Source organism: Macaca nemestrina, chromosome 7, assembly GCF_043159975.1.
Source record: "Macaca nemestrina isolate mMacNem1 chromosome 7, mMacNem.hap1, whole genome shotgun sequence".
NCBI classification, from domain to species: domain Eukaryota; kingdom Metazoa; phylum Chordata; class Mammalia; order Primates; family Cercopithecidae; genus Macaca; species Macaca nemestrina.
The window spans coordinates 34533544-34561078 of record NC_092131.1 but is presented as its reverse complement, the minus strand read 5'-3'; the positions used below and the strand labels follow the sequence as shown (position 1 = coordinate 34561078).

The following is a 27535-nucleotide window of genomic DNA, read 5'->3' as shown; positions in this document are numbered from 1 at the left end:
CCACTTCCACCAGCCTGGAGATAGATATATATATACATACATACGCATATATATATATACACACACACACACACCAAAAAATTCTTAAAACTTAACAGTAAGAAAACTAACAACCTGATTTAAAAATCGGCAAAGACTTGAACATATTTCACTAAAGAAATACAGATGGTAAATAAGCATATGAAAATAAATTATCATATGTCATGAGGGAACTGCAAATTAAAACAATCAGATACCATTACACACCCAATAGAATGGTCAAAATCCAAAACACTGACAACACCAAATTCTGAGAAGCAGTTCCAGCAACAGGAACCCCTCATTCATTGTTGATGGGAATGCAAAATGGTACAGCCAACTTTACAAAACAGTTTGGCAGTTGCTTACAAAACTACACATACTCTTCACATACAATCCAGCAATTATGTTACTTGGTATTTATCCAAATAAGTGGAAAACTTATGTCCACACAAAAGCCTGCACACAGTTATTTACAACAGCTTTATTCATAATTGCCAAAACTTAGAAGCAACCAAGATGTCCTTCAGGAGGTGAATAAATAAACTGTGATACATTCAGAAAATGGAATATTCAGTGCTAAAAACCAAATAAGGCTTCAAGCCATGAAAAGACATGGAGGAACCTTAAATGCATATTACTAAGTGAAAAAAGCCAATCTGAAAAGGCTACATACTGTATGACCCCAATTACATGACATTTTGGAAAATGCAACACTATGGAGACAGTAAAAGGGCCTGTAACTGCCAGGTGTAAGGGATGTGGGAAAGATAAACAGGCAGAGCACAGATTTTTAGGGTAGTGAAATTATTCTGTACTATACTATAATGGCAGACCATGTCATTATATATTTGTCCAAATCCAGAGAATGTACACCACCAAGAGTTATCCCGAAAGTAAACTACGGACTTTGGGTAATAAAGATGTGTGACAGAAGTTGATAGTGGGGAGGTTGTGCCTATATTGGGGCAGAAGAAATATGGGAACTCTCGGTACTTTATGCTCAATTTTTCTGTTAACCTAAAACTCCTCTTAAAAATAAAGTCTAGGCCGGGCGCGGTGGCTCACGCCTGTAATCCCAGCACTTTGGGAGGCCGAGACGGGCGGATCACAAGGTCAGGAGATCGAGACCATCCTGGCTAACACGGTGAAACCCCGTCTCTACTAAAAAATACAAAAAACTAGCCGGGCGAGGTGGCGGGCGCCTATAGTCCCAGCTACTCGGGAGGCTGAGGCAGGAGAATGGCGTGAACCCGGGAGGCGGAGCTTGCAGTGAGCTGAGATCCGGCCACCGCACTCCAGCCTGGGTGACAGAGCGAGACTCCGTCTCAAAAAAATAAATAAATAAATAAATAAATAAATAAAGTCTATTTTCTTAAAAATTGCCACCAGATTCAAAGAGGCGGCTAAAAAGACCTCTCCACGATCAAGAAGCAATGGAACCATATACATTTGCCCTTTATATATGGCATTTTACCCAATTAACTCAACTACCTGAACTATCAAGCAACTCATTCAAAATCTTATCAAAAACAATTTCTCAAAAAACTAGTATTTCCTCCTCCTTCATCACAGGAACGCATCTAAGTGTTGCTTTTTAATTTAGTTTTAAAATGATTTTTAATGAACTTTGTAAAAAAAAAATTCTTACTTGAACCAGAAAACATGTTCATTCATTCAACAAATTATGTATTGACAACGAATTACAAGACAGGTATTCTTCTATAGAGATATAGCAGAGAATGAAACAAACCCTCTATCCTCATGGTAGTTGCATTTTATTTGGAGAGATTATCAAAATAATGAAGAAACAAATACATAACAAGCTGAGACATATAAAGAAAAATCAAGTAGGACTGGGGAAAAGAAAGTGTTGGGACTGGGGAACAGGGTAGAAAGGAGGTGGCTCTTCTAAATAAATAGTTAAGAGAAGGCTTCATTTGTTAGGTTATATTTGAGCAAACAGATCTAAAGGCAGTTGAGTAGTAAGAGGGCAAGCCCAAGTAAGAGGGCAGTTGAGTAGTAAGAGGGCAAGCCAAGTAAGAGGGCAAGCCCAAGTACATAGGTGGAAAAGAGCACTCTAGGTGGAAGGAACAAGTGTACAGGTCCTGAGGCAAGTGTACAAGTCCTTTAGATGGAAGTTGCAGTGTTAGAGGAATAACAAGGAGATGATGTGAGTACAATTTACTAAGTGAAGGGAGGGGAGGAGTGAGGTTGGAAAGAAAGTCGGATGTTTCAGAAAGTTTCAGAGGCCATTGCAAGTACTTGGGCTTCTGTTCCTAATAAGATGAAGCCTACTAAAGGGTTCTGAGAGGAGGAATAATGAGATTTATGTTTTTTAAGAACCACCTTGGCTATTGTATCGTAAACAGATCATAAAACAGGGAACCAGTTAGGAAACTATTAAATTAATCCAGATGTGAGGTGACAATGGCTTGGACCAGAGTGACAACAGTAGGGGTATGTCAGGGAGATGGTCCACTTCCTGTTTGTGCCCTCAGCTCCAGGAGAAACCACATCTGAAGCCTAGCTGCAACAGAAATTGCCAAATGAGTAAGTTTACAATAATCCACATTTTCCAAGACCTCTGCACATGGTAGGATTCTGGACATATCTTACGGGTAGAACTAACAGGATTTTTTCAATGAATTGGAAATACAGAGTGAGAGTGAAAGATGACTCTAAGATTGCTGATCTGAGCAATCAGAAGAATGGAGTTGCCATTTATTGTGAGATGTAGCAGACAGAAGGAGGAGCAGGTTGAAGGGGACAAATTGAAAGTTTGGTTGTTAGCTTGATAAAATCTAAAAGGTTTATGACTGAGATAGTTATATGTCACATTAAATTGTTTTAATGACAAGCTAGTTCCTACTCTAGCACACATGTCACTTTCATCATTAAATAGTCTTAATCCCCAAGTCTGAATGTAATACCTCTTCCCTCTGAATCACCAATTTTTTTCATTTCTTATACTATTTGTTACATTATAACTATTGGTATATGCCATGATCCCATATATCCTAGGTACTCTGAAAGTAGAATTTGTGTTTTATAGTTATATGATAATAGTAATAAGCACCACCATTGATTGGGCACATTTATCAATTAGCTTTTTTTTTTTTTTTTGAGACAGTCTTGCTCTGTCACCCAGGCTGGAGTGTTTGCTGTTCGATCTCCACTCACTGCAACCTCCACCTCCCAGGTTCAAGAAATTCTCCTGCCTCAGCCTCCCTAGTAACTGGGATTACAGGTGCCTGCTACCATACCCAGCTAATTTTTGTATTTAGTAGAGATGTGGTTTTGCCATGTTGACCAGGCTGGTCTCGAACTCCTGACCTCACTGCCTACCTCAGCCTCCCAAAGTGCTGGGATTACAGGCATGAGCCACCACACTCAGCCTCAATTAGCTCTTTTAATTATTCTATTATCACTTTTATTGTTAGTATTTAACCAGCAAGAAAATTCAGGTTCAGAGGTATTAAATAACTGCTCCAAAGAAACACACAGTTAATAAGACAACTAATACTTAAACTCAGGTTTGTCTAAATCTAAAGGCAGCATTTCACACTGTTTTTAACCAATCTCGGTACCTAATTTAGAACCTTGCCTATGAAAGGTACCTAATATATTTCTATGGAATAAATAACTAGGTAAATAAATATCTCTGTCTTGGGACAGAAGACACTGAAGAGAAGTTATATTAGAGTCAGACCAATGATCAGAACAGAATTGGAAGAAAAAGGAAAAAAAAAGGTAAAAAAAAAAATCCTTAATATGGCTTATAAAGCTTGGCACGATTTAGCCCTTGCCCATCAGACCATGCTTCTTTGATGCTTTAAACCTGCTATGCTTCTTTTCCCTTCAACGTCTCTACGCCATCCATAGTTCTAACAACCCATTGTTTTTCTCTAAGTTAATTCTACTCATCCTCAGAGCTCTGCTCAAATACCACTTCCTCAAAGTAGCTGTCCTTGACCATCCCTCACTCTAACTAAGCCAGCTACCACTATAAGAAGTTCATAACACTCTGTACATCTCCTTATCACAATTTTAAATAAAGGTACTCTCCTCCCTACAAGAATATAAGTTGCATGAGGGCAGAATCCTCATATGTTTTGCTTACTGCAGTGATTAAAACATGCTTAAATTGTTTAATATTGTCTTATTATAAATTAATAATATTGTTTAAAAATGAATAAGTAGTAATAAATAATTATAAGTAATAAAAACAAATAAATAATGCAACTAAGATATGATAGGCCAAAATACCAGAGAAAAATAAAACGCAGAGTTAAGTCTGACATTCTCTACTACTTTTTTCTGCTGGGGCAACCAGTCTCAAACCAGAGCTTTTGGAAACCTCACAGTGACAGAAATTAGAGCTCACAACTACCAAGACAGGCAGGATTTGAGGGGCTAAAATCCCAGAAAAAAAGCAATCACAGAAAAGACAGCCTGGACATGCTATATTGCTTTTGCCCTCGGGGTATTTACTGAATTCTAACATTTGGAGGCAAAGTGCCTTTTTTTTTTTAATGATTATTATTATTTGAGATGGAGTTTTGCTCTTGTTGCCCAGGCTGGAGTGCAATGGCGCAATCTTGGCTCACTGCAACCTCTGCCTCCGGGGTTCAAGCGATTCTCCTGCCTTAGCCTCCTGAGTAGCTGGGATTACAGGCGCATGCCATCATGCCTGGCTAATTTTTGTATTTTTAGTAGAGACGGAGTTTTACCATGTTGGCCAGGCTGGTCTTGAACTCCTGACCTCAGGTGATCCACCTGCCTTGGCTCCCAAAGTGCCATTGCGCCCAGCTAAAGTGCCTATTTTTTATACGCAAAAAAAAAAAAGTAAGCAGAACTTTAGGTAGTCTCACAGAAAAATTAAGAGTCCAGGGCCTGTCAAGGAGAGGCCATGATGCATACCCTAGGTACCTCTGGTACATCTGAAATACAATACTCTTGAAGTGGAAACTAGATTTAAACCAGCCCTTGAGAATCATAAAACAAAGCCTCAGATCATCTCAAGCCCATATTGGAACAATGTCATCTACTCCTACTTTTAACTACCATTAGAGAGGAGAAAAACAAATCCTCTCTAGAGAACAGTATCATCATAAAGAGCCTCTATTATTTCCCATATACGATGTTTGACAATCATTTAAAAAATGACCAGGAATGCTAGGAGACAGAACCAAATGACTGAAATCAAGAGAAAAAAGAAGACAATAGGAAAAGATCAAATATGAGCTGGGCACAGTGGCTCGTGCCTGTAACCCCAGCACTTTGGGAGGCTGAGGTGGGTGGATCACTTGAGGGCAGGAGTTTGAGACCAACCTGGCCAACATGGCAAAACCCTGTCTCTACTAAAAATACAAAAATTAGCTAGGCGTGGTGGCACACATATGTAATCCCAGCTACTCGGGAGACTGAGGCACAAGAATTGCTTGAACCCATGAGGCAGAGGTTGCAGTGAGCTGAGACTGTGCCACTGCACTCCAGCCTCAGTGACAGATCGAAACTTTGTCTCCAAAAAAAAAAAAAAGAGAAAGATCAAATGGGGATCCAGGGATCCAGACATTGTTAATTACCACACACAGACTTTAAATAATTGTGATTAATATGTTCAGGAAAATAGAGGACAAGATGAGAATTTCACCAGAGAACCCGAATCTATGAAAACAAACAAACGAACAAATTAAATTGAAAATCGAGAATTAAAAAGTATATAAAACTAACAATACAGCAGATGCTTTTAATAGCAGACCGAACTAGAAAAAAGGTCAACAGAAAATATCTAGATGGAGCACAAAGAAAAAAAGATAGAAAATACAGAAAAGAGCATGAGAAACATATGAGATGCGGAGAAAGATGTTATCTAGAATCCCAGAGGGAACTGAAAGAATAAGACAGAAGCAATATCAGAAGAGATATTCCAAACCTGACAAAAGACATCAAGCTACAGATCCTAGAGGATCTATGAACCTGAAACATCTTAAATGATGAAAACCATAAAAAGCATGAAAGAAAACCATGTAAGCATCTTACTGAAAACTGCTAAACACCAAAGACATTGCTTCTCTAATAAAAACAATGGGGGGCTGGGCACGGTGGCTCACACCTATAATCCCAGCACTTTGGGAGGCTGAGGTGGGCAGATCAGCTGAGGTCAGGAGTTTGAGACCAGCCTGGCCAACATGGTAAAACCCTGTATCTACAAAAAATACAAAAATTAGCCAGGCATGGTGGGACGTGCCTGTAGTCCCAGCTACTAGGGAGGGGCTAAGGCAGGGGAATCACTTGAACTCAGGAGGCAGAGGTTGCAGTGAGCCGCGATTGTGCCACTGCACTCCAGCCTGGGCAACAGAGTGAGACCCTGTCTCAAATAAAATAAAATAAAATAGAAACAATGAAGTCAGAAGGCAATAAAATGATATATTTAAAATGCTGAAAGAAAAGAACTGCCAATCTGGAATTCTATGCCCAATAAAACTATCCTTTTAAAATTAAGACAAAAGTTCTAAAAATGCTTTCAGACAAAAATAGAACACTCATTACCAATAGACTTATACTAAAAGAAAGGTGCTGTCTATGAAGAAGATAATCCCAGATGGAAGCACAGTACCAAAAGAATCAAGAATACTTACAAGAAAGAAGAAATAAATGCATAAAATTAAATAACTATAATTTTTTTTGAGACAGGGTCTGACTCTCTCGCCTAAGCTAGAGTGCAATAGTGTGATCTTGGCTAACTGCAACCTCTGCCTCCCAGGCTCAAACCATCCTCCCACCTCAGCCTTCCAAGTAGCTGAGATTATAGGCACATGCCACCACGCCTGACTTTTTTGTTTTGTTTTGCTAGAGATGAGGTCTTGCCATGTTGCCTAGGCTGGTCTGGAACTCTGGAGCTCAAATGATCCTCCTGCCTTGGCCTCCCAAAGTGCTGAGATAACAGGTGTGAGCCAACATGCCCGGCCAAATAACTGTAATTTTTTTTTTTGAGATGGAGTTTCCCTCTTGTTGCCCAGGCTGGAGTGCAATGGCACAATTTTGGCTCGCTGTAACCTCCGCCTCCCAGATTCAAGCCATTCTCCTGCCTCAGCCTCCTGAGTAGCTGGGATTACAGGCATGCGCCACCATGCCCAGCTAATTTTGTATTTTTAGTAGAGACAGGGTTTTTCCAGGTGGGCCAGTCTAGTCTCAAACTCCCGACCTCAAGTGATCCGCCCACCTCAGCCTCCCAAAGTGCTGGGATTACAGGCGTGAGCCACCATGCCCGGCCTTGTAATATTTAAAATAATAATGCACACAAGCCAAAAAGAAAAGAGGGAAATGATAAATTGAATGAAAGGGCTGTCAGGTCCTTGTATTCCCAGAAAATAATAATAGTAGATTGTGTGCAAAACTGGCCACAATAATTCTTCTCATTCTTTCACAATGTGACTTGCTACTCTTCCTATCAAGAGACAGAATCTATTTCTTTACCCCTTGAATTTGGGCTTGGCCATTATGACTTGCTTTGACCAATGGAGCATTAGAAAATGTGATACAGCAGGGACTTGAAAAGCATTTGCACATTGGGGTTTGTCCTTTCTTGCTTTTATTTATGTATTTTTTTGAGACAGAGTCTCACTCTGTTGCCCAGGCTGCCGTGCAGTGGCACAATCTCGGCTCACTGCAAACTCCGTCTCCCAGGTTCAAGCGATTTCCAGCTAATTTTTGTATTTTCAGTAGAGATGGGGTTTCACCATGTTGGCCAGGCTGGTCTCGAAAACCCGACCTCAAGTGATCTGCCCGCCTCAGCCTCCAAAAGTGCTGGGATTACAGGTGTGGGTCACCGCACCCAGCGTTAATACTTTTAGAACTTTGACATCATCAGGTGAATGAATCTGCCTGCTAGAGAGGCCACATGGAGAAAAAGCTCCCCAATCACTACCCTGGGCAAAAAGCCTGCTGACCAACAAACATTTAAGTGAGGCTATTCTATATCATTTGGTCCCAGCCAAACCTCCAGCAAAGCACAGAAATCAATATAGCCCAAATCAAACTGCTAATCCACAGAATAATAAGCTATTAAATGACTTAACAGTAGTCCTCCCTTATCCATGGGAGATAGGTTCCAAGATCCCCAGTGGATGCCTGAAACTACAGATAGTACTAAACCCTGTATATACTACCTAATTTATAAATTAGGTACAATAAGAGATTAAAAAAATAACAAAATGGAACAATTATAACACTGTACTGTAATAGAAGTTATATGAATGTGGTCTCTCTCAAAATATCTTCTTTTTTACTGTACTCATCCTTCTTTTTGCGATGTTATGAGACGATAAAGGGCCTACGAGATAAGATGAAGTGAGGTGAATGACATATGCATTGTGATGTAGCATTAGGCCACTATTGACCTTGAACACAAGCACTTCAATAAGTGACTAAGTGACTAACTGGTGGGTAGAATAACAGCACAGATATGCTGGACAAAGGGACAATTCATGGCAAGACAGAATGGGATGGCAAAAGATTTCATCATGCATAATTTAAAACTCATGCATTGTTTATTGTAAATATTCTATTTAATATTTTCAGGCCACAGTTGACTTCAGGTAACTAAAACCACAGACAGCAAAACCAAGGATATTAGGGGACACTACTGTTTTGTTTTGTTTTGAGACAGAGTGTCACTCTTGTCACCCAGGCTGGAGTGCAGTGGTACAGTCTTGGCTCACTGCAACCTCCGCCTCCTGGGTTCAAGTGATTCTCCTGCCTCAGCCTCCTGAGTAGCTGGGATTACAGGCACCTGCCACCACGCCCGGCTAATTTTTGTATTTTTAGTAGAGATGGGGTTTCACCATGTTGGCCAGACTGGTCTCGAACTCCTGACCTCAGGTGATTTGCCCACCTTGGACTCCCAAAGGGCTGGGATTACAGGTGTGAGCCACCGCACCTGGCCGACACGACTGTATTTTAAACCACTAAGCTTTTTATGCAGCAAAAGCTAACTGGTAACACAACTAATATATGTAAGTAGATCAGTGGTTCTCAAGCGGGGTCATTTTTGCTCCCCAGGGAATAATTGGCACTGTCTAGAGACATTTTTGGTTATCAAGACTCAGTGGATTCTAATGGGTAGAGGCCAGGGATACTGCTAACATTCTACAAGGAGAGCCCTCCTCAACAAAAATTTATCTGACCCATGACAGCTGACAACGGTACCAAGGAAAACCCTGAAGCAAAGCATGGCAGAAGTGGCAGGCTTCAGAATAGTCCTAGTCAATAGGACTTTCTTTTTTTTTTCCTTTTTCTTTTTGAGACGGAGTCTGGCTCTGTCACCCAGGCTAGAACGCAGTGGCATGATGTTGGCTCACTGCAATCTCCGCCTCCTGGGTTCAAGTAATTCTCATGACTCAGCCTCCCAAGTAACTGGGATTACAGGCACACGCCACCACACCCAGCTAATTTTTATATTTTTAGTAGAGACGGGGTTTCCCCACATTGGCCAGGCTGGTCTTGAACTCCTGACCTCAAATGATCCATCCGTCTAGGCCTTCCAAAGAGGTGGCATTACAGGCATGAGCCACCATGACTGGACCAGAACTTTCTGAAACAAAAATGTTCAATATTTATGCTATCCAATATGGTAGCCATTAACCAGCGAGCACTTGAAATGTGGCTAGCTTGAGGAACTAAAGTTTTATTTTATTTTATTTTTTTAGAGACGGGGTCTCCCTTGGTTGCCCAAGCTAGAAGTGGTATAATCAGAGCTCACTGCAGCCTTGACCTCCTAGGCTCAAGTTATCCTCCCCGAGTAGCTGGGGCTATAGGTGCATACCAGCTAATTCTTTTTTTTTTTTTTTTTTTTTTTAAAGAGACAGAGTCTTGCTTTGTTGCCCAAGCTGATCTCAAACTCCTGGGCTCAAGTGATCCTCCTGCCTCCCAAACTCCTAGAATTACAGGTGTGAGCCACTGAGCCTGGCCTGGAGATTTAATGTTATTCCATTTTAATTAATTTAAATCAAAATAGCTACATATGACTAGTGGCCTTTCTTTCTTTTTTTTTTTTTTTTTGAGATTGGGTCTTGCTATGTAGCCCAGGCTGGAGTGCAGTGGCATGATCTCAGCTCACTGCAACCTCGGTCTCCCAGGTTCAAGCGATTCTTGTACCTCAGTCACCCGAGTAGCTGGGATTACAGGCATGTGCCACCACACCTGGCTAATTTTTGTATTTTTAGTAGAGACTGGGTTTCGCCATGTTGGCTAGGCTGGTATCCAACTCCTGGCCTCAAGTGATCCACCAGCCTCGGCCTCCCAAACTGTTAGGATTACAAGCATGAGCCATCGTGCCTGCCCACTAGTGGTTTCTGTAATGAAAGGCACAGCTCTAAAACTTAGATGGTAGTAACGATCAGAGTAAATGAAAAATTGGTTGCAATGGAGAAAATGAGTTTGATAGTTAAGGCCCACAGTTACTTACTTCAAATAAGTACTCTAACCACTATTTTTATTTCAATATCTATAGATTCTGAAGTATTGTACACTGATAAAATAAAATGCTGGCTGACAATCTTAACTAGTGGGCTTTTCTAGAATATTACCACGAAAGTCCTAGGAGCCTCCTTTTTCTTTTTTTTTTTTTAACAGTTCAAAGTGATTTAAGAAGAACTGCTATTAACTAGGATCAGTGGTGCAAGCCTGTATTCTCAGCTATTGTTGAAGCAGGAGATCACTTGAGGCCAGGAGTTTGAGACTGTAGCATGCTCTGATGGCATCTGTGAAGAGTCACTGTGCTCCAGCCTGGGCAACATAGTGAGATGGCATCTCAAAAAACAAAGAACTGCTGTATTTCAGAAACCTTCAAATTGCAACAAATATATAGCTTTTAATTGAATAGATTGCAGGTAATTAAATATTTACTTTTTACTTACTCCCTTGCAGCACTTCAATATCCTTTCTTATCCTTTTCTCTACCACTACCCACCCATACACCACCAGAGAAAGAAGTTTATCCAATGCTGCTACAATTCCAGATTTTTTTTTTTTTTTAACTTGTCAGCATTAAGTAGGTCAGTTTTCTGCTCTAGTGGGCGTTTTGGCAATAGGTTCTCTTACTGGAATACAGTGACTACTCTGCCTGGTAAGCACATACCACAAAGAAAAAAGGCTTTGAATAACTCTCCCTTAGGCTCCTGATTGCAAGAAGAAAATCCCTTAGCCTTAACTACCAGGAAATTCTGACAGAAAAACAAAATGCAACAGAAATAAAGAAAATTCCCATTCAAAATTTGGTCTATATAGTGAAGTCTAAAGATCTTAAAGGCCCTTGGTATCCAGCAACCCACAAGGATTTTGCTGAGAATTTGATGTATTGTTTTCAGCCCAATTCTAGTCACTGAGATTGTAAGAAAGCAAAGGAAAAATGATACAAGACAATCTATCAGGTGTCTTATTAAGTGACATGGTTTGGCTGTCGATACAAGACAATCTATCAGGTGTCTTATTAAGTGACATGGTTTGGCTGTGTCCCTACCCTGATCTCCTCTTGAATTGTAATTCCCATAATTCCCATGTGTCATGGGAAGGAGTCATGGGGGCGGTTACCCCCATGCTGCTGTTCCTGTTCTCATGATAGCAAATGATATGTTTATACACGATGGTTTAATTATTTACACAATCCTGTGAAATAGGTCATGGTATTGTATCCCCTTTAGCGGTAGAGAAAAGGATAAGAAAGGATACTGAAGTGCTACGAGGAGTTGTGTTTTTTTTTTTTTTTTGTAAAAAACCTCACAAAATCTGATGGTTTTATAAGGGTTTTTTCCGCTTTTGCTAGGCACTTCTCTTTCCTGCTGCCATGTGAAGGACGTGTTTGCTTTCCCTTCTGGCACAACCATAAGTTTCCTGAGGCCTCCTCAGCCACGCTAAACTGTAAGTCAATTAAAGAGACCTCCAGTGACTGAGGTACAAGAATCGCTTGAACCTGGGAGACCGAGGTTGCAGTGAGCTGAGATCATGCCACTGCACTCCAGCCTGGGCTACACAGCAAGACCCAATCTCAAAAAAAAAAAAAAAAAAAAAGAAAGAAAAGAAAGAAAGGCCACTAGTCATATGTAGCTATTTTGATTTAAATTAACTAAAATGGAATAACATTAAATCTCCAGGCCAGGCTCAGTGGCTCACACCTATAATTCTAAGACTTTGGGAGGCAGGAGGATCATTTGAGCCCAGGAGTTTGAGATCAGCCTGGGCAACAAAGCGAGACTCTGTCTCTCCAAAAAAAAAAAAAAGAATAAGCTGGCGTGCACCTATAGTCCCGGCTACTAGAGGAGGATAACTTGAGACCAGGAGGTCAAGGCTGCAGTGAGCTCTCATCATACCACTTCCAGCTTGTGCGACCAAGTGAGACCCTGTCTTTAAAAAAATAAAATAAAATAAAACTTTAGTTCCTCAAACTAGCCACATTTCAAGTGCTCGCTGGTTAATGGCTACCATATTGGATAGCATAAATATTGAACATTTTTGTTTCAGAAAGTTCTGGGCCACGCACGGTGGCTCATGCCTGTAATCCCAGGCATGAGCTCTTTCCACTATAAATTACCCAGTCTCAGGTATGTCTTTATTAGCAGTGTGAGAATGGACTAATACATTAAGAATTCTAATAGCAGAAACCTTATCACTAAAACTAAAATTCTGGAAAATCTTTCCTTGTAAGATATAACCTCTTTGTGGGGAAATATTTTTTAATTTAAAAAAGTCAAATAAATTTAAACTTTTAATGATTGTATTATAGCAGAAAGTAAATCTAGTGTTTATTAGAATAAGTTATTTATACAGAATAAAGTTGCTATCTTTTTTTTCAGCTAGGCCCATGGCTGATGTAATTTAAAAATCAACGTTGTTTCTTTATTGTGGATCTAACAACTCAGTTGTACACTTTTAATCATTTGTAAGTCAAATATTAAAGAAGAAACTTGACAGGTATATATTTAACCAGCCACCTTTAAACTATCAAACCTTGAGGGTGGGTGCGGTAGCTCACGCCTGTAATCCCAGCACTTTGGGAGGCTGAGGCGGGCAGATCACTTGAGGTCAGGAGTTGGAGAACTGCCTGGCCAAAATATAGTGAAACCCCGTCTCTAAGAAAAAATACAATGGGCCAGGCGCGGGGGTTCACGCCTGTATCCCAGCACTTTGGGAGGCTGAGGTGGGCAGATCACGAGGTCAGAAGATCGAGACCATCCTGGTGAAACCCTGTCTCTACTAAACAAAATACAAAATTAGCTGGGCGTGCTGGCAAGAGCGTATAGTCCCAGCTACTCGGGAGGCTGAGGCAGGAGAATGGCGTGGGCCCGGGAGGCGGAGCTTGCAGTGAGCCGAGATGGCGCCACTGCACTCCAGCCTGGGCGACAGAGCGAAACTCTGTCTCAAAAAAAAAAAAAAAAAAAAAAAATTAGCTCGATGTGGTGGCACGCGCCTGTAGTCCCAGCTACTTGGGAAGCTGAGGCAAGAGAATCGCTTGAACCCGGCAGGCTAAGGTTGCAGTGAGCCAAGATCACGCCACTGAACTCCAGCCTGGGTGACAGAGGGAAACTCCGTCTCTCAAAAAAAACAAAAAACAAAACAAAAACCTAGAATATATCATTTAATGTCTCTGGTCTCTGTTTTATACATATCTTCTCTCTTTTTTTTTTTTTTTTTTCAATTCTGTTTGAGACAGAGCTCTCTGTCACCCAGGTTGGAGTGCAGTGGCACGATCTCAGCTCACTGCAATCTTCACCTCCCAGGTTCAAGCGATTCTCCTGTCTCAGCCTCCTGAGTAGCTGGGACTACAGGCGTGTGCCACCACCCCTGGTTAATTTTTTGTGTTTTTAGTAGAGACAGGGTTTCACTGTGTTAGCCAGGATGGTCTCGATCTCCTGACCTCATGATCTGCCCACCTTGGCCTCCCAAAGCACTGGGATTACAGGCGTGAACCTCCAAAGTGCTGGGATTATAGGTGCGAACGACTGTGCCCGGCCCATCTCTTCATTTTATAAGGAGGGCAAAAGTTTAAAGTTAATACTATTCTCATGTTCAAAGATAGGGAAATACACCCATGAAGAAAATGACTTTGAAATTATATAATTCAACAGTCACTGTTTAAAATGGGATAATAATGTATACCTCCTGATTTCCACTTGCATTCATTCGTCTTCAATGTACTACCTTAAACCATACTATCAGAAACACACAGGTTATGTGCATCACCTTATCCTATAGGTTTATATGCCAGAAGACCACCAAAAATTTAATCTACATTTTATATACTTATTAAAAAATGAAATACACCAAAAAACACTATAACATAAACCATGTTACAAAAACATAACATATAAAGAGCATTTTTAAAAAATAAAGGAAAATGACAGATAAGAAAAAATTTAAATCCATAATCGAAATATTTGATGCAGTGCTGGGCATGGTGGCTCACGCCTATAATCCCAGCACTTTGGGAGGCCGAGGCAGGCAGATCACGAGGTCAGGAGTTCGAGACCAGCCTGGCCAATATGGTGAAACCCCGTCTCTACTAAAAATACAAAAAAATTAGCTGGGCATGGTGACGCATGACTCTAATTCCAGATACTCGGGAGGCTGAGGCAGGAGAATTGCTTGATCCCGGAAGGCGGAGGTTGCAGTGAGTGGAGATTTGCACCACTGCACTCCAGCCTGGGCGACAGTGTGAGACTCTGTCTCAAAAAAAAAAAAAAAAAGAAATATTTGATCCAACACTCTATTTCTAGGAGCTATATATACTAAGAGCATAATATAAGTACACAAAGGTGAATGTAAAAGCATGTTCATTGTAATAACATTTGTGATAGTAAAAATTATAAGCTTAATTATCAAAAAATGGGAACTAGTTGAATAGATTATGGTATATCTAAACCACAGCATACAATGTGACTTTTAAAATTATTAAGTGCTAAGAGGAGCCCCTCCTCCAAGAACATATTAGCATATTGGAATAGAGGGCAAATGTAGTTTGAAAAAACATTCCAAAGTTATCATTGCTTTGATTTGCTTTTAGAAACAGTAATTAATTTATTTTTTGAAATTTTATTAAACATTAAAGTGAGATTTTTGTATTTATCAAAGGAATTTGTAATGTTATCTATTCAAACATCAAAGATCCAATCCTTCTTTGAAGCCTTCCCCAATCCTCCAAAGTCAAGTCAGATGTTCCCTCCACTGTTTCCCAGATCACTCTTGAGACACCTTTGTTATAGAAATCATTACCCTACTGTCTTATTTATAAGACTGAGTTCCTTGAGGACAAAAACAAAGTGTTAAGTTGTTGGGGTTTTTTTGTTTTGTTTTGTTTTTTGAGACGGAGTCTTGCTCTGTCGCCCAGGCTGGAGTGCAGTGGGGCGGTCTCAGCTCACTTCAACATCTGCCTCCCGGGTTCAAGCAATTCTCCTGCCTCCGTATCCCAAGTAGCTGGGATTACAGACACATGCCACTATGCCCGGCTACTTTTGTATGTTTAGTAGAGACAGGGTTTCACCATGTTAGTCAAGCTGGTCTTGAACTCCTGACCTCAGGTGATCTGCCCACCTAGGCCTCCCAAAGTGCTGGGATTACAGGCATGCGCCACCACAACTGGCTGGTCTTAAGTATTTTTATACTCTTGATACTACAACAGGTTTCAAAACACTATAGACCCTCAGTAAAAGGATTGTTGAATATATTCAAACTCTATTTTTCTGCTATATTAGATACACTACCTTGGCCAGCATTTTAAACCTCTCTCAGTCTTGGTTTTCTTTTCAGCAACAATGAGGATACAACACTATGACCTATTTCATAGGACTGTATAAGGAATTAAACCATCGTGTATAAACATATTTGGTCTCACTGGTATATAAATGGCAATGAAAAAATCCTTTTCAGTGGATTTTTTTTCTTTTTTTCTTTTTTTTTTTTTTGATGACTGGATCTCCTTAAAGAGACCTGAAATGACTGAAATTATACGACAATAATAATCTTGCAAAATTTTAAATTTTAAAAAATCATTTCCATCACATGGAACACAAATATCTAAAAAGAAGAAAAAAGAAAAAGAAAAAATCATTTTCAGTTGCATCTGTCACGGGGCTATTAATTATTTAATTAATTACTTTTATTAGTGATTGTCAATAATTAATAAAACCACTAATTACTCTAACAATGATTCCTTCTCCTATTTCAGACAGCTGTGAGCATCCATGATTTGGTCAGTGGTTCTCAAGGTTTAGAATACATAAAAATCACTTAGATGGCTTAATGTACAGATTGCTGGGCCTCACCCCTAAGGTTTCTATCATAGTAGGTCTGGGATGAGGCCCCAGTATTTGCATTACTAACAAGCCCCTAGATGGTCCACATTTTGAGAACTATTTATATAGGTAATTCAGCAATCAAGTGATACCAACAGGTAGAGGTGGGAGGAGTTGTAGTTTTTTGGCAATCTCATTAAATGTCCTAAGAGATGAAAAGACTACTAGTGTCCACAGAATTGGGTTCTACTCAAAGACTTTATGATAAAATAATCCTGGAAGACTGTTGTACATCTGTCTACCAATTCTACTGGGGAACTACTCCTGCCCATTTTGTGTGTATATGGAAGAGGAGTAAGTGCAGGGAACATTAACTAAATCACCCAAGCCAGTCCAAAGTCGTCCCCAGGACTTTTTTTTTTTTTTTTTTTTAACATGATGGGGAAATATTACCTTGATTCCTGTAGGATTGCAACTATACAACCAATGTGAACTAGAGGTGCTTGCAACCATCTTCCCTTGACTACCTGAAGAAAGCTCATCTCAGGAGAAGTAAGGCCAAGAGGCAAAGAAAAACAGAGCTGAGAAATACAGGATCAAAGTAAAAGCCCCTGAAAGTCATTCTTGCCCCTAAATGATTTGACTGGATTATTCAATTACTTGAGCCAATAACTCTTTTTCCCCCTTAAAATGGGTTTCTGTGAATGGGTGAAAAAGTCGATGCAAAAGGCTCTAATAACACCCAGCTCTCCATGATAACATTTGAAAGAGAAATAGCAGATTTTCAGATGAGATGACATTTTGGCTGGTAGCCTGCAATCTGAAAGAGGCTACCACACTTGGAACTGTGACCGAAACTGTTTCACAAGCTTACAAGTAAGCTTCAATCAATGCCTCAGGAAATTAGACAGTTGTGCCTTAGTCGATATCTAACCTGACTTAACTTTATTAGCTGTAGTTTTCAGTCAACACAGATCTCTAAATCTAGCCACACAGTGTCATATATTTATTTGGCCTGTAATAACAATAATTAAATGTTGCAATTTACTCTTCCATTCACTGATTAAGTCTCTATTATATTAAGATACCATGATAACATCTGGCAGGTAGCAGTTCAAAAGAAAGAAAACCAGATTTAGGAACCATCTATAGTGAGATGACAACCAAAGTTAGGAAAACTGAGGAAGTCTACCAAGGGTAAGAGGATCCTTAACATGGTCCACAGATGACATTGAGGGATTTTTTTGGGGGGTGGAGGGAGTTCTATGAAGTCCCAAAGTTGTAGGCAAAGTTTAATAGACACGTGCATTTTTCTGGGAAGAGGGGTCACTGCTTATGTCAGATTCTGCAAGAAGGATAAGAACCCAAAAAGGTTAACAACTAATGGTGAGGCGAGGAAATATCAAGAGGGACCTGTAAAGAACACTTACTCATATTAAAAGAAGTTGAGACGTTGAAAGGAATCTATAAATTACTAAGTGTCTATGTGAACCGTGCTGTGCACATTATATATCACATTGCATTTAATCCTGATAATAATCTGAAATGGTTTATCAGCAGCCCAATTTTATAGGTAAGAAAACTAAAGCACACAGAAATTAAGTGGCTTGACTAAGGCTAGACAGCTATCCGGTCTACCACACTGTAGTGGAAGGTAAGATGAGTTATAAAATAAGGGGGCTATCATTTCAATTGCAATATTCACCATTTCTTTCAGAGCAGTAACTCTGACAACTAATTGTTAGGTCAAGAACATAAACTTTGGAGATAGCAATAAGAACAAAATCATGGAATGCTTAATTAAATCACATGATTTCTGAGGCTTTATAAATCTGGAAGATTGGCAATTTGACAGATTCTAATGCCATCACAAAATTAACAGTTTGTGTCCAAAGCACTCATTCTAGCAAAAAGTCACTGAAGGCTAGAAGGTTGGAATAAGAGCCAGTTTTAGTGTTTGCAGTTGCTCTTTAATAACAATGCATCATCAAAAAACACTAGGTGTCAATAACCCAGTGCCAATGAAATATGGCAAACCTGCCTAAATTATTCTTTTCACCAATACTTGTGAATTCTGGCTCCTAATCTAATAAAATTCTTTAAAATAAAGCACTTCCATTTTATTGTCTCTCTGAGCCAAGAAGAGTCACAAGTTTTTGTTGGGATCTTTTCCCCTCTTCTAATAGCTTGGCACCATTAGTAGCAACTTTCATAGCAAGTAGGTCTTAATACATTTTTTTGCATTTAATCTTAATGTTTAAATTTAATTTTTAAATTAATTTTTTGTCAAGGTATAGTTGACAAATAAAAATTATTATTCTTTTTTGAGACAGAGTTTCACTCGTGTGCCCAGGCTGGAGTGCAATGGCACGATCTTGGCTCACTGCAGCCTCTGCCTCTGGGTTCAAGCGATTCTCCTGCCTCAGCCTCCCAAGTAGCTGGGATTATAGGCATGCACCTGTAATTTTATATTTTTAATAGAGACAGAGTTTCACCATGTTGGCCAGGCTGGTCTCCAACTCGTGACCTCAGGTGAGCAACCCACCTCGGCCTCCCAAAGTGTTGGGATTACAGGCGTGAGCCACTGCATCCCGGGAGACAAATAAAAATTATATACTTATGATATAAAATGTGATGTTTTGATGTATACATTGTGAAATGGTTAAATTGAGCTAATTACCATATCCATCACCTCACATACTTATTTTGGTTTTGTGAGAACATTTAAGATTTACTGTCTTTGCAGTATAAAAAAAAAAAAAAAAAAAAGAGATTGTGTCACTCTGTTGCCCAGGCTGAAGTGCAGTGGTGTGACCATAGCTCACCACAGCTTTGAATTCCTGGGCCCCAGTGATCCCCTAGCCTACACCTCCTGAGTAGGTAGAACTATAGGCACAAGTCACCACACTCTGCTCTCCTTTACAAGTATATAATACATTATTATTAACTATAGTCACCATTGTTGTACAAAGGATCTCCAGAACTTATTCATCCTAACCGAAACTTTGTACCCTTTGACCTGTTCCCTCTCTTCCTCCCCAGAACCTGGAAATCATCTTTCTACTCTGTTTCTGAATTTGACTTTTTAAGACTCCACTTATAAGTGAGATCATGTTTGTCTGTCTTGTCTTTTTTTTTTTCCTTACGTATTTCTTCATTTGAAACCAAAAATAACATTTCACATTCTTTTATTCTTTCGTGTTTATATTCAGAATAAAAGTCAATGTTAGCATCCAGCAATGTTTGTAAGTTTTTAAATAAAGCCACATTGTCTTTCTTTTTTTTTTTTTTTTTTTTTTTTTTGAGACAGAGTCTTGCTCTGTCGCCCAGGCTGGAGTGCAGTGACCGGATCTCGGCTCACTGCAAGCTCCGCCTCCTGGGTTCACGCCATTCTCCTGCCTCAGCCTCCCAAGTAGCTGGGACTACAGGCGCCGCCACCACGCCCGGCTAGTTTTTTGTATTTTTTAGTAGAGACGGGGTTTCACCGTGTTAGCCAGGATGGTCTCGATCTTCTGACCTCGTGATCCGCCCGTCTCGGCCTCCCAAAGTGCTGGGATTACAGGCTTGAGCCACCGCGCCCGGCCCAAGCCACATTGTCTTTCTATGCCTACCTTATTTCACGTTGCATAATGGCCTCCAGGTTCATCCACAATTAAGGTTGAATTGTGTGTGTGTGTGTGTGTGTGTGTGTATGTGTGTGTGTGTGTTGCATGTGGCTGTATCTCCAGCCTAGGCAACAGAGCAAAATCTTGTCTCTAACACAATAATAAATACAGGGATTAAAAAGGGATTAGAGGCCGGGCGTGGTGGCTCACGCCTGTAATCCCAGCACTTTGGGAGGCAGAGGCGGGCGGATCACGAGGTCAGGAGATCAAGACCATCCTGGCTAACATGGTGAAACCCCATCTCTACTAAAAATACAAAAAATTAGCTGGGCATGGTGGCAGGCGCCTGTAGTCCCAGCTACTTGGGAGGCTGAGGCAGAAGAATGGTATGAACCCGGGAGGTGGAGCTTACAGTGAGCAGAGATCGCGCCGCTGCACTCCAGCCTGGGTGACAGAGCAAGACTCTATCTCAAAAAAAAAAAACAAAAACAAAAACAAAGGGATTAGAATAGGTATTCATAAGTATGGCTACACATGATGTATACACACACACACACACACACACACACACACACACTCTCTCTCTACATTTCTTTATCCATTCATCTGTTGATGGACACCTAGGTTGATTCCGTATCTTGGCTATTGTGAATAAATGCTGCAATGAATACTAATACATTTTAAAGGAGTGAGGGGCTGGGTGTAGTGGCTCATGCCTGTAATCCCAACACTTCGGGAGGCAGAGGTAGGTAGACTGGTTGAGCCCAGGAGTTTGAGACCAGCCTGGGCAACATGGCAAAACCCCGTCTCTACAAAAAATAAAAAAATTAGCCTGGCAGGTGGTGTGTCCCTATAGTCCTAGCTACTTGGGGGCCTGAGGTGGGAGGACTGCTTGAGCCCAGGAGGTCAAGGCTGCAGTGAGCTGTGATCATACCACTGCATTCCAGCCTGGGTGGCAGAGCGAAACTATCTGTAAAATAATAAAATATTAAAATTTAAATTAAATTTAAAAGGGGTTATTTCAGAATGATGTTAATGTGCCAGAGATGAGGAATGAAACATAGGCTGATCATTCACACAGGGATTAAAAGTAGGTATTCATATGTATAGCTACACATTGACATCAGGTATTCTATAGGCAAAGCATAGTTTTTCCTGTGTCTCAACCGTCCTCTTTGAAAAGATGAAAATAACCTTAAAATATGTTATTGTTGAAGACAATGAAGGAGAATTGAGTTCTAGAATGGCTAGATGGATACAGACACAGCTGAAAGAGAAATAAAATCCTTAACATAGCTGTTTCTTCTATATATAGAAAATAAGTCTAAATTGGAGTTGATATCAACTTCAGGTAGAAATGAAAACTAGTACAGCCTTTTTTATTTTTTTTTATTTTTTAGAGACAGGCACATGCCATATGCCCGGTTAATTTTTAATTTTTATTTTTTGTAGAGATAGGGACTTATTCTGTCACCTGGCTGGGGCGCAGTGGCACAACCATAGCTCACTGTAACCTCAAACTCCTGGGCTCAAGTGATCCTCTTGCCTCAGTCTCCCAAAGTGCTGAGATTACAGGCAGGAGCTACCATACCTGGCCACCCTGCCCCTCTATCCATCCATCTACCCATCTATCCATCTATCTAATCTATCTATTTTAATTATTAGGGTGTGTGTGTGTGTGTGTGTGTGTGTGTGTGTAAGCAACAAGGTCTTGCTCTGTGGCCCAAGCTGGAGTACAGTGGCACAATCATAACTCAATGGAACTTTAAACTCCCGGGCTCAAGGGATCTTCCCACATCAGCCTCCAGAGCAGCTGGGTCTACAGGCCCACACCACAAGGCCTGACTAGTTCTTGTGTGTGTGTTTTGTTTTGGAGAAACAAGGCCTTGCTATGTTACCCGGGATGGTCTCAAACTCCTGAGCTCAACTGATACTCCTGTCTCAGCCTCTCAAAGTGCTGGGATCACAGGTGTGAGCCACCAGTCTTTTTAGAACACAGTTTTACAATATGCAACTGAAGACCTTAAAATGAACATATATTGAAGAATATTTCACACAGAATCATCAGACCAATCAGATAATTTACGGTATATGGTTCTCAAACTTTAGCATGTATCAGAATCACCTGAAGGGTCTGTAAAACCATAGATTGCGGCTGGGCGCAGTGGCTCATGCCTGTAATCCCAGCATTTTGGGAGGCTGAGGAGGGCAGATCACTTGAGGTCAGGAGTTTGAGACCAGCCTGGCCAACATGGTGAAACCCTGTCTCTACTGAAAATACAAAAAATTAGCCAGGCATGATGGTGCACACCTGTAATCCCAGCTACTCGGGAGGCTAAGACCAGAGAAACACTTGAACCTGGGAGGCAGAGGTTGTAGTGAGCTGAGATCACACCACTGCACTCCAGCCTGGGCAACACAGTGAGTGATATGCCGCCTCAAACAAAACAAAACAAAACAACCACAGATTCCTGGGCCCCCAAACCAGGTTTCCAATTCAGTAGGTCTGGGTGGAGGCCAAGAATATGCACTTCTAACAAATTCCCAAGTAATGCTGGTATCTCTGGTCCAAGGACCAGGCTGAGAATCATTGATCTAACAAATGGACTTCTATGAAACCATTAAAAATGAAGATCTATATTCATCGATATGATATATACATGCAGTGGTATACTGATAAGCCAGTTTGGGGAGAAATTCAGCAGGGAGAAAGAAGCCCTGCTTTGTAGCATTTGCCAAAGTCACTGATGTAGCTAATCCCACCATTGCTAATATCAACCTACCAACAATTTGGGCTTGCATAATTTCTTAATTATTGGCTCTGGTGAGCTAGTGCTAGCTGGTCCAAGCACACTAACTAGAAAAATATCTAAAAAGATACAAGGCAAAATGGTAATTAAGCAGTTATCTTTGGGTAAGAGAATTATGGGAATTTTCTTAATGGCTTTCTGTATTTTCTTAACTGTTTTATGAGCATTCTCACTTTTATAATAAAAATCTATTAACAATTAAAAATGAAGTTATTTGCATTGGCTATATCTTTCTGGTCATTAAATATTCACACACACATTCATTCATATATATATGTCTATAAAGGTTTGGATTAAGAGTTCTGTATAGTTGGAAGTTTTGCACCCCCTCTAGAGAAGACAATGATATTTAAATATTAAGACCAAGTCTGCTACTGCACTCTTCTTCTGTGTTAACCTGGCCTTGACAAAGTGGAAAAAGAAAGAATGGTAAAGGCCCAGCTGAGAAGTCTTTGAACTCTAGCCCTGCAGCATCAAGGGCTATATGTGTCTGTTTACAAAACTAAGCATTAACAGCTGCCCTAGAATCCAAGCGGAAAATAGCCTAAGACAGCCTGCAATGTACGTGCTATAAAACCCAGTTTCACAAAAACAGCAGGAACATAATCCCTCTAGCTTTGCCACATAAAAATGTAGGTTTAACAGTTCACCAAATTGTTAATGAGAAAAAAATCAAAAATAGCTTAAATATCCCACAACAGAAGATTAAATAATTTAAAGCTATAAAATGAAATATGCACCTATTAAATGGTGATATTTAAAATGTCTAACAACATGGGGAAATGGTCATAAATTATTGGGAAAGGAAAAAATGTAAGAAAACTGTGTATATAATCCCATTAATAAACTACATATTTGTATATGAGAGACAGAGACACAGAGAGAGAAAGAGAGAGAGAGAACGAGTGTGTGTGTGTGTGTGTGTGTGTGTGTGTGTGTGTGTGTGTGTGTATCGACCAGAAAGATATAGCCAAGGTTAATAGCAATTATCTTTGGATTAGGGTATTACAGATGATCTTTTTATATTTGCCCATTTGCCCATTTGTATTTTCAAAAATATCTACAACAAATATATATTATTTGGGTTTGTTTTTTTTTTTTAGTCACTAAGCAGGGGAAACCCAAATGGTAACAAGTAAATGAAAAGATGCCTAACCTCACACTCAATCACAGAAATAGAAATTAAAACAATATACTTCTTAATTCCCATCAGATTGACAAGGCTAAACAGATGGATAAGACCAAATATTGGTGAGTATTTAAGGAAACAGGAATCCTAATTCACTGCTGGTGGGAGCATAAACTGGGTAGCCATTCTAAAAAACATTTGGCAATATTTAATGAAATTAAGTATGTGTATGGGCCACAAGTCAGCAATTCCTTTTCTCGGTATATACTAGAGTAACCTTTGCACACATCAGTAGGATATATGCATAAGGATGTACACAGCAGCAATATTTGTGTTAGTTTTCAACACACCTACGTATCAATTATTAGAGAAATATACAAGTAAAATGTGGAAATACATATACAACGGAACATTATACAACAGTCGGTTTTTGTCAACTAAATTTACAAATACAGTATGTGCTTGCATAATTCCTTTTGATCAAAAAAGAATAAATAAGATTCGGAGCATAATAACATTATACAGCTTAAAAACACATACACATAGGGCCAGGTGTGGTGGCTCACACCTGTAATCCCAGCATTTTGGGAGGCCAAGGTGGGTGGATCACCTGAGGTCAGGAGTTTGAGACCAGCCTGGCCAACCTGGTGAAACTCCATTTCTAGCAAAAATACAAAAAATTAGCCAGGTGTGGTGGCAGACGCCTGTAATCCCAGCTACTCAGGAGGCTGAGGCAAGAGAATCGCTTGAACCTGGAAGGCGGAGGCTGCAATGAGCTGAGATCACTCCACTGCACTCCAGCCTGGATGACAGAGCGAGACTCGGTCTCCAAAAAAAAAAAAACAAACCACATACACATAAAACAATAGGAAAATATTTCAAAAATAAGCACATACTTACATTAAGCATATTAAATACAGTTGGCCCTCCATATCCATGGGTTCAACCAACTGTGGATTTAAAATATGCCAGAGCCGGGCATGGTGGCTCATGCCTATAATCCCAGCACTTTGGGAGGCTGAGGCGGGTGGATCACCTGAAGTCTGGAGTCAGAAACCAGCCCGACCAACATGGAGAAACCCTGTCTCTACTAAAAATATAAAATTAGCCGGGTATGGTGGCGCATGCCTGTAATCCCTCCTACTTGGGGAGCCGAGGCAGGAGAATCGCTTGAACCCAGGACACAGAGGCTGTGGTGAGCCGAGATTGCACCATTGCACTCCAGCCTGGGCAACAAGAGCAAAACTATGTCTTAAAAAAAAAAAAAAGAAAAGAAAAGAAAAAGGAAAGAAAATATGCCAGAAAAAAAAAGGCTTAGCCATATGCAGTGGCTCACATCTGTAATTCTAACAACTCCGGAGGCTAAACCAGGAGGACTGCTTGAGGCCAGGAGTTTGAGCTTGCAGTGAACTATGACTACACCACTGCACTCCAGCATGGGCAACACAGCAAGAGCCTGTCTCTAAAAAATAAATAAACAGGTCAGGCACAGTGGCTCACACCTGTAATCCCAACACTTTGGGAGGACAAGGCCAGTGGATCACTTGAGGCCAGAAGTTTGAGACCAGCCTAGCCAACATGGAGAAACCTCATCTCTACAAAAAATACAAAAATTAGCTGGATGTGGTGGCGTCTGTAATCCCACTTACTCGGGAGGCTGAGGCAGGAGAATCGTTTGAACCCAGGAGATGGAGGTTGCAGTGAGCTGAGATCGTGGGCGACGGAGTGAGACTCTGTCTCAAAAAACAAAAACAAAAACAAAAGTGAAAATATATAAATGAATAAGAAAGCAAGTGAGCTATCAAGTCATGAAGAGAAGACATGAAAGAACTTTAAATGCACATTACTAAGCGAAAGAAGCCAATCTGAAAAGGCTACATGTACTGTATGATTCCAACTATATGACATTCTGGAAAAGGCAAAACTATGGAGACAGAAAAAGGATCAGTGGTTACCAAAGGTTAGGTGAGAGGAAAGGATGGACAGTCAGAGCACACAGAATCTTTAGGATAGTAAAACTATTTTGCATGACACTACAATGGTGGATGCATGTCAGTACATTTGCCAAAATCCACTGAAAGTACAACATCAAGAATAAATTCTAATATAACCTAAGGACTCTAGGTGAAAATAATGTGTCAATGTGGGTTTATTGATTATAACAAATTATGAAACATATAATTAGTCTTCTTCCCCTTTCTTGACATATACCTCATAAAACCATTGGCACCTCTGGAGTGATATCTTTTACATGCTAATGAGATCTCTAGATAGTTTTAAGGATAAAGGCTGGTCATCTGAAAGACCAAGGCATAAGAGGGTTGGGATTTCCAGCCCCAGCCCCCAACCTCCAGAGAGGGAAGAGGAGCTGAAGGATAAGCTGATTACAAATGGCCAACGACTTAATCAATCATGCCTATGTAATGAGGCTTCCATAAAAACCCCAAAGGACAGCGTTTGGAGAGCTTCTGGACAGATGAACACATGGAGGTTCCTGGAGGGTGGCACACCTGAAGAAGGCATGGAAGATCCATGCCGCTTTATACCTTGCCCTATGCATCTCTTCCATCTGTCTCATTTGTAATATCCTTTATAATAACCCTATAAATGCAAACGAAGTGTTTCCCTGAGTTCTGTGAGCCACTCTAGCAAATTAACTGAACCAAAAGAGGGAGCTGTGGTAACCCTGATTTATAGCTAATCAGCCAGAAGCACACGACACAACCTGGGGCTGGCAACTGAAGTAGGGGATTGAGCCCTCAACCTGTGGGATCTGATTCTATCTCCAAGTAAATAATGTCAGAATTGAGTTAAAATGTAGGATACCCAGCTGGTGTCTGCCAAAGAATTGAGTGGTTGCTGGTAGATAGAAATCCCCATACATTTTGGTAACCAGAGATGCTGTGTTATATTGAGTTTGTATTCGTTTGATTTTTCTTATATCTCCTGTGTACTATTCTGGTAAGGAATGCTGACAGTAAGAAAGACTGTGGGTTTGTGGGGGCAACAGGTATATGGAAACTCTCTATTTTTTTGCTCAATTTTGCTATAAACCTGAAACTGTTCTAAAAAAATTAAGTCTTACAAAAACTAACCAAAAAAGCAAAAAACAAAAAAAAAAACAGTCTGGTACTCATGAACAATAACAATTAACTGGCTATAAACAAACAAAACAAGGAAGTACAGATCTGAAAGGTTCATGTAAAAGGCACCAGAGCACATCCATATGTACAAGGGAAACCACTAACAAAATATGTAAGACTAGATTTTTTTTTTTTTTTTTTTGAGACAGAGCCTCGCTCTGTCGCCCAGGCTGGAGTGCAGTGGCGTGATCTCGGCTCACTGCAAGCTCTGCCTCCTGGGTTCACGCCATTCTCCTGTCTCAGCCTCCCGAGCAGCTGGGACCACAGGTGCCTGCCACCACGCCCGGCTAATTTTTTGTATTTTTAGTGGAGACGGGGTTTCACCATGCTAGCCAGGATGGTCTCCATCTCCTGACCTTGTGATCCGCCCACCTCGGCCTCCCAAAGTGCTGGGATTACAGGCGTGAGCCACTGAGTTGGGCCTAAATTTGTTTTTGAGACAGGGTCTCACTCTCACCCAGGCTGGAGAGCAGTGGGGTGCAATCAGAGCTCACTGCAGCCTCAAACTGCTGGGCTCAAGTAATCTTCCTGCCTCAGCCTT

At 40.5% G+C, this 27535-nt stretch overlaps 1 protein-coding gene across 12 annotated transcripts in view; it reads right to left on the bottom strand.

Annotated features, from left to right (window-relative positions):
• LOC105494287 (NUMB endocytic adaptor protein) overlaps nt 1-27535 on the bottom strand; it is a 192023-nt gene that overhangs the window by 107028 nt on the left and 57460 nt on the right. The window contains exon 3 of one of the 12 annotated variants that reach the window (XM_071099898.1): nt 25501-25584. The exons of the other annotated variants lie outside the window; for them this stretch is intronic. The gene's annotated coding sequence lies outside the window, so the exon portion shown is untranslated. The remainder of the gene's footprint in view (nt 1-25500; nt 25585-27535) is intronic. 12 annotated transcript variants of the gene reach the window in all.